The following is an 8,467-nucleotide window of genomic DNA, read 5'->3' on the forward strand; positions in this document are numbered from 1 at the left end:
GGTACAGACAGAAACTGAAGACATTTGTGTTTATCTTACTACCAGTTCAACACTTTGTCATCTCAAACAAAGTCAGAAGTTGATGATAAAGCCAATTTTTTTATCCTTGGCTGTAGAACTATATAACCTTGTCTAACAGCTCTTGATAAAAGTATGGCTTTATCTGGGAGGCTAGATCTCACTCCTGCTTCTGGTTTACTGATTAAAATGCAGTGATTCCAAAACATAGGTGTCTGAGCCTGCCACAAGCCAGCAAACTGTGAAGAACTCTCCCATGATGAACACATGAACAGTGGAACCCCTGTAACACAGAGCTCATTGTCCAGAAAAAGGGATCATCCCGTGGCACAGTCCCCAAAGCAGTGAAGCTCTGTCCGACTGCTGCATTTTCACTACTGGACAAACCAGCCTTGTACAGTTGTCTCACTGTTAATTTATCCTCACTTGTTTCCTGAGCATGGCCCCTCACTGAATTCCTTTGGTGCTAATTTATCTGCTGGGAGGCTTTTGACCCCTGCTAAGGTTGAGGGATGAGGCAGAAAGCCATTTTGACTTTAGCTGCATTGTTTCCAGACACACAAAGGTGTGGCCCAGGCTGTTCACTCAGCTCTTTAATTTTGGTTGGCAATTTCTATCACTGAAATAACACCTAAGGCAGCGGTCTTTGCTTATATTCATTTTACCTAACCTGAAAATCCAGGCATTTAGTTCATCCATGGTCCCACGGTAGTTAAAGGAGAGAGATAAATGGTTCCAACAGGTAAATCACCCCATCTTAAATTAGGTGTCTAAAGTAGGCTGGAAAATCATCCTTGGGAGGAACCCTTCTCCTTCCATTAATTCTAACAGGAGCCTAGACAGCCCCCTTAGGCTGAAGGGGAGCTAAAGATAGATGGTTGAAGTTAGGTAAAGTGAATTTTGCCCTGACTGACTTAACAAAAATATTTTTATATCAATTCTGTCTTCCTTGCTTCCTTGATCAAAAGAGAAAACTCAGGGTCCTATGGATGAAATGCCATGCAGAAAAAAAAAAATCCCAATTAACTCAAACAGTATGAATACATCCTACAGGCTGGACTGGAGTCATATTTCTCCCAGCAACCTTGCTGTATGTCTTTTAACTAGTGCCTCCTTTCCTGTTTCTTTCTCGTTAGATCTCAGAAATCTGGAAGATGCTGTGAAGGCATTGGACAGATGCCATGGCAACAGCCTCCAAAGGAAGTATGTTGGTTGGGCTGCCTGCATGGATATGCTGCCGGAGGAATTATTCTTGTCCTTTTCAGGATAAAAATAATCTTGTTCATTTACATGTCTTCAAACCTGTTAGGAAAGAAAGCTTTTTGGTATTGTCATGCAGTTGTCTTTAGTGTTCAGGAACACTGGATACTTTTAGGGTAGAGAATGGGCAGAGCTGTGGCTGACTCAGTACCATCTCAGGAGCTCTTAGCCCCCATTCATGTCGCGGGCGAGGACAGAGTTCACCACCCATGGTGAACTCCAGCCTGCTCAAAACCTACAGGCTCATGTACTGGCAGCTGCTGAATGGCACCAGCGCTGGCTAATTCACCCTTCTTCTTTGATGCATAGGAAGTAGTCCAAAATTTAGAAGGTGTCGTGTCTGGATTTCAGCACTGTCTTTTTGATGTAGGAAACAGCAGCCTGTCACTGCAGCCCGTGTCCCATCACAGCTTCCGCACAGCACTTTTGGTCCAGCTGGGTCTGGTGATGGGAGCAACTCTTTGTGCTGCCAGCAAACACTGATCCTATTAAACATCTAGATCAGGGTTTACTGAATACTGTGGAGGCGAGTGCCTTTCTGTATCCACTAGCACCATGTTCTGCAGCCTGTTGGATCTGGTTGGCATTAAAAAAGAGAAGCAAAATGCAAGACTGGATATGCCCACCCAGGGTACAAGCGCCTCTGCCTCAAGCTGATCCCACCCAAGGCCCATAGACTTTCCTGACTTCTTTGCTCTGCCGGGGCACTTTGCTGGGGAGGAGGAGAATCGCCCACTTCCAATCCTTCCCACAACTGAAGCAGAGCAGCCTTACAGATAAGTCCAGCTCAGGGACAGGGAGACCAAAACCAGGGCTGGCTAGGCAGTCGGGAGGAAGGTGAGTACGAGCACCATATAACCTCAGTGGCATTTGTTCTGCACAGGTTTGATGCCATGCTACCACCTCTCACTGTCACCAGGGTGCAGTACAGCCATACAGTCCCTGACGTGACCATGGTGGGATTTGCTCCAGAAAATAGAGTCGTAATGGTTCTATGAAACTTGAACACTGCTGAAAGGACTTGTGTGTGGCAAATGCAAGCAATTCCTGTCTGACATCATCATATGGCATCACTTATTTGTCCACTTATGTAGTGCCCTTTGCACAAGCGGGGATGACTTTGAGAGATAGGAATAGTGAAGATACAAGCTTCATATATACTAGAAGCCAGTCAGTCCTTGATACCAATTATCTTCAGAGAGGCAGGCAAGCTGAAGTCTTTATTTCTAAATGTGACCTCTTAGATCAAAGGCATGCCTTTCAGTATCCTCTTGGCTATTGACCAATTTGACCTGAGTAACAACGTCTCAGGAAGGCTACAGGAGAACTGAGGAATTCAAGGGCAACATTTTCATGAGGGTCAGTCTGGATGCCTGTGTTTCTGGATGTCATCTTGATTTGCAGAGGTAGACACCTCGGTTGGAATTAGTGGGGAAGAAACTACACTGAATATCTGTTACCAAGCAGCCACAAGAAACATAAATTTGTTTGTATAGTAGCCAGATTCTTCAGTTTGAAAAGAAAACTTCCATGTGGGAATTTGAACCAGAAACATTGGTCACCACAAGATGACAGTATAGTTCAACTAAAACTTTTCTCCTAAACAACTTGGTAAAAACTCTCTAAACAGTAACAGTAAATTAGGTTAATAAATTGAAAACAATATTATCTGTACAGTTCTTAAATCTCTATGACAATAACAGAAAATATGAGCAAAGAGCAATGCTTATGAAAAAGGCTGTTGTATCCTTTAATAATGAGTATAATACAAAAGGCTTTCTATTTATTTAAGATGAAAATGTATAGAAGAAAATTAAACAGCTGTCACTAACTTATGAAATTGCTTGTTAAAATATAGTGCAAATGATAAAAAAATTATGAAAACTCTTTGTATAACAAAGCTCATACAATGTGTATAAAACACATTTGGTAGCATCCTGGCTTATCTCAGGAATAGTGTGGCCAGCAGGACAAGGGAGGGGATAGTGCCCCTGTACTCGGCAGTGGTGAGGCCGCACCTCAAGTACCGTGTTCAGTTTTGGTCCCCTCCCTACAAGAAGGACATTGAGGTGCTGGAGCGTGTCCAGAGAAGGGCAACGAAGTTGGTGAAGGACCTAGAGCACAAGTCTTATGAGGAGCGGCTGAGGGAGCTGGGTTTGTTTAGCCTGGAGAAGAGGAGGCTGAGGGGAGACCTTAGTGCTCTCTACAGCTACCTGACAGGAGGCTGTAGTGAGGTGGGGGTCGGTCTCTCCTACCAAGTAACAAGCTACAGTGCAAGATGAAACAGCCTCAAGCTGCGCCAGGGGAGGTTTAGATTGGATATTAGGAAAAATTTCTTCACCGAAAGGGTAGTCATGCACTGGACCAGGCTGCCCAGGGAAGTGGTTGAGTCCCCATCCCTGGAGGTATTTAAAAGCTGTGTAGATGTGGTGCTTAGGGGCATGGTTTAGTGGTGGACTTGGTAGTGCTGGGTTAACGGTTGGACTTGATGATCTTAAAGGTCTTTTCCAACGTAAACCATTCTATGATTCTAAGATACTATGATTACATGATACTGTTGCTTCCCTCAGTCAGTCCTGAATGGGAAACGAAGGGCCCGTTTATCACAACTACATACCCTTTCTGTGCATTGAGACTCTTCCATAAAAACCCACACAAAATATGACCTCACATGTAGCACATAGAAACCAATGCCAGAGTTTAATAATAAAAATAATTTACGCAAACTCACACTAAAGAAAGTCTCTGAGTATTTTTCTTAATATGGAATTAGAAATTTTCATAGTCAATCATCCTTTCTATTTATGATAGCATGAATAGATTCATACTGATGATCACATAACATCTCTTCTATAACGCTCATGAGGAGTGCTCCTACAGGTAAGTTACTTTAGAAGAGCAATATTTTTTCATTACCACTCCTTAGCATTGTACAGAGAAACCAGATAGTAGTCTTCAGGCCACTGACAATGCTTGGAGGGTGGCACTAATACTTGGTAGGTCATGGTTGAAGCATGACTACCATCACAAACATGGCAGGAGCAAGAGCTCCTCACTCATTTCCTCAGCTGCCTTTCACCTTTGCCTTAGCATAGCTGGGGGGGATCCCGGGGTCTTTCCCCACCAGAAACCCCACTAAAATCTTTCTTTGTTGTTCCATCTAGCTAGGGGAACAGGGGCAGCATAATTCTGTACAGCAGAGGTAGCTACAAACCTGGGACACATCTGTTACACAGTGCAACAGCATAATTCAGAATTTTAAAATTTCCCTATTTTTTTAATGCTTATACTTAGATTCATTACAGGGTTGTACTGCATTGTTGCACCAAAGCAGTAAGTCTCAGAGGGGATTTCACTGGCTAGCCTCAAGCTTGCAGAGGTCGTTGTATGGCAGTTTGGGCTGAGCACCAGAAGGGCTGCATAGGAGAAAGCCACAAGTTCCTTTACAGGGTGACAGCCATTTTCTTCTCTTCTCAGTTGTATAACAACTAAATATTTTTGTCTTGTTACTATTATTTTGATAAAAAATGACCTATATTGATCTTGTTTTGTTTGATACTGTTGTCTTAAACATTTGCTGCATTATTCATGCACAAATGTATGCATACACAAGCCTAGAACAAAATTTTTGCTGGAGATGCACAAAAAGCATTTGAGCCACCACAGTCCAGAATTGTAGTCTGCATCACATTCCAGGTGGAAAGGCCCAGATTCTAACCACGTTCCCCTTACATTGCAGCAGAAAATGTTTTAGTTAGTCGTTAGGAAAATTTTTGTACCAGTGCAGTCTGCAAAGCACTGGACTTAGTTTTCCTTCAGATGGTTCTGGAGTTTTTGAGAAAAGATGGGGCAAATATTTGTCAGAAATGGCTTAGGTGTAGCGGATCTTGTAGTGGGAAGGCAAACAGGCTGCATGATCTTCAGAGGTTCTTCCCAGCCATACTTTTGTGATGCTGTGATTTTATAAGAGGCCTCTAACTATAATGACATAACTGTATCTCTAATCTCCCTGGCTGTCATGTTCTCAAATGCATTTGACCAATTTCATACTTGGAAAAAAAGGTCAGATCTTCACAAATTCTGCCTTCGAATTTTGTCTGCTTTTCCCATTATGGTGGTTGGCCAAATAAATGCTATGGCCTCTACCTTACAAGCTTGCCTGCTTGACGGGCCTGCATTTTAAACATCCGTCCTTCCCCAGGTTAATGTAGGTCTCTGACTTGCATTTTCAGAATTATTCTAAAGTGCACTAAACCCAGAACATTTATTATTGAACAAAAGAAAAGCAAATGTTACCCAGTCATATATGTATATATGTGTCTGTCTCTATGTGCAGGCGCATACACATGGATAGTACACACTTAGCAGTACTAGCAATGCTTTCTTTCCTTTTTTTTTTTTTTAATTAAAAAAATTTCCAAAAGCTTGTCTGATTCATAGCTAGACACAGCCTATATCTAAGACCAGACATTATGGCTGAAATTTGCTAACTTGGAAGCCAAGTGTCTAAATATAACTTACAATGTCAATTCTTTTATACTTCCAAATGTTCTGGTATGAATGATACATGGGCATACTCTTTGGAAAAGAAATACAATTTCATCTGCTTGGAAAATAAAACCCTTTCCTGCAGAAATGTTGAAGTAAAAGTCTTTGCCAGAAGCTCAGAAAAGGAAGCCATCTTAAATTTAAAGTTAGATTCAAACATTTGGCTATCTTACCCTCTCAATTTTCTCACTTTTTATGTAGAATTACATGCTTGCCTAGGTATATCTCTGCCATCACATTCCCTCCATGTGTTACTCAGCTATGCTTTAAGTGCATATGTAAATGAGTTTATCTTTAGTAAAAGTATGTGAATGACTTCACTTCTCACCAGCTGTTCCTTAGAACATGACTTGCTGTTGTTCTCCTCCTGGAATACTTCTGGGTGGCTGGAGAAATGCACATGCGTGCCTTATGGTGCCTTCGGTCTCCAAAGGTAAGCAGGTAATTCAGTTTTACAAGACCCATCCAGGACTGGCACCTATTAGTGTTAAAAGCACTGGTACAGCATGAACCTGGTACAGTACGTTTTCAAATTTTTCATGTATGTTGCAATTAAAAGTATCCAAGTGTGTGAATAAATACAAAACTGTGCACAAAATGTGCATTAGGTAAATATAAGGCATCCGATTGTCTTTCAGAAATACATATTTACCTCTCACAAATATTTACTGTTCATATATTTCAAGTTTTACTTTAGATCTAACATTCAGGGGAAAAAAATACATATGTCTGCAGTAAAGTGGAAGGTCAGAGAAGAAGACATTGGAGAAAACTGGGGCACTCATGTTTAATATGAAAACTAGTAAAATAAGCCTAAATATATTATTTGTTATTTATTTACTTTATCTCACATCTCACTTCAAGCATCCTAAAGAATCTACATTTATCTTGCCCTGGGACTCCCACAAATGACTGCTTTCCCTAGTCACTCTGTCCCTTCTCTAGAAATAAAAATATAAGCTCACTTTAAAAGCCTGTCACTTGCATAGCACTCTTTACACCGTATGGAATTGTGGGGTTTCCCTTTATTATTTGGATGTGAGGCACAAGCTGCAAGAAAAGAAGGCTTTTCAGTGGAACGAAGTGGACAAATGCAAGTTCTATATTTATTGAAGATAAAGCCTGTTTCCCCAAGTAAAATAAGTTTGCCTTCCTTCATCAAAATCACCGTTGCATTTTATTATTTTCACCAGCTGAGAACCTTCCCTAAGTACAAATGCTTTGCAACAAAGGTCAGCTCAACTCTGCAATTACAAATGTTATCTTCTGTTTATTCTGGAATATGTTTTCCCTGTATCAGGCATTTTCAGCTTTGCATTTACTGGAACTGAGGCATACTGGCTTCATCAGGGAATTCCCCTAACAGCCGTGTACAATTTTGCTCTTACACTATTTCACTTTAATAAAAATAGAGGACAAAACAGTGCCTGACCTTATTAGTTCGTGCAAAGAGGACACAGAAAAGAAATGGAGCTTTTTGAACTTTTTCTTATCTGATCACAACGTGGAGGTCACGATCCTGTGGCCACAAGCCCTAGGTTGGACCAGCACAGGCAGCACAGCCAGTCTTCTGGAGGGGAAGGCTGTGCACCAGCCGGCAGGGCACAGGGAGATGCTGTTCCTGGTCTGCCTGCCAAGGCAGCAGATATGCAGAAAGGTTTTCCAAAATGTCCAGTTAAGTAGCTCCCATTATTATGGTTGGAGCTACACCTTAGCACCTTTCTGTCTCTGAAAGGCTGTCTTTGGATGAAGCAGAGCAAACTCAGCTTCTGTAGCACATACACAGATGGTGGAGAACATGCCAGTACTTACAGTTTTAGATTTGGTTTATAATGTTAGTTAGTGCTTGTTAACTAATTGCTGTAAATTAGAACTGTTTTTCAGTTATGCTTGAACATAAGTTAGGGAGAGACGTAGCCTAAAATGTGGCTGCTTGAGAAGGGAAAAATGCTTGAAGGAATGTTGCACTGTAAAAAGGTCACAAAACTGTGACAAGTCCAAGCCTACTTATTCTGTCTTACTGTATTTTAACAGCAGAATAAAATGTGATAACCCTCAAAGCAACAATATTGGTAACTGACTTTTTCTGCTGAGTCTCTCAACCATTTTACAAGTTTGTTATTGACTTCAGTCAAAACCGACCACCGGCATTTCTCAAGGTACGTTTCTCATGGCTGATGCATTTTTTTACATGGCAGTATTTCCCTGGCCTGGCTTCATTACTGCCTCAGAAGACACACTATATAGTCACCAATAAATGGGCAGAAATGCATACTTCTCTTGCCATGAGACCACACAAAGGAGGAAACAGGAGGCTTCCTCCTCTGTTGCTATCACAAGCCTTACATTTTGCATTCTCTCCTTGGAATGATCAGTATTTAGCTCTTTTTTGATCATTTATAAAAAATCTCAAAGCCATTTGCTAGCTCTAAATTGCTGCTTGCTGAATACTTTTTCCTAGCTATTAATTGTTCTACAGAACCTCAGCCTATATTAGAAACACCATACTTTTAATCCCTCTCATGATGGTCTTTCAACCAAATAAGCACAGAATGGGATGTGCTTACAGGCTAATTAAGAACAAGTGCCATCTCCAGAAATGCAAATTCTTTCAAAGATATTTAGTGATATGGTCTCCAGT

This window comes from Platalea leucorodia (assembly GCF_965183815.1).
Source record: "Platalea leucorodia genome assembly, chromosome: Z".
NCBI classification, from domain to species: Eukaryota; Metazoa; Chordata; class Aves; order Pelecaniformes; family Threskiornithidae; genus Platalea; species Platalea leucorodia.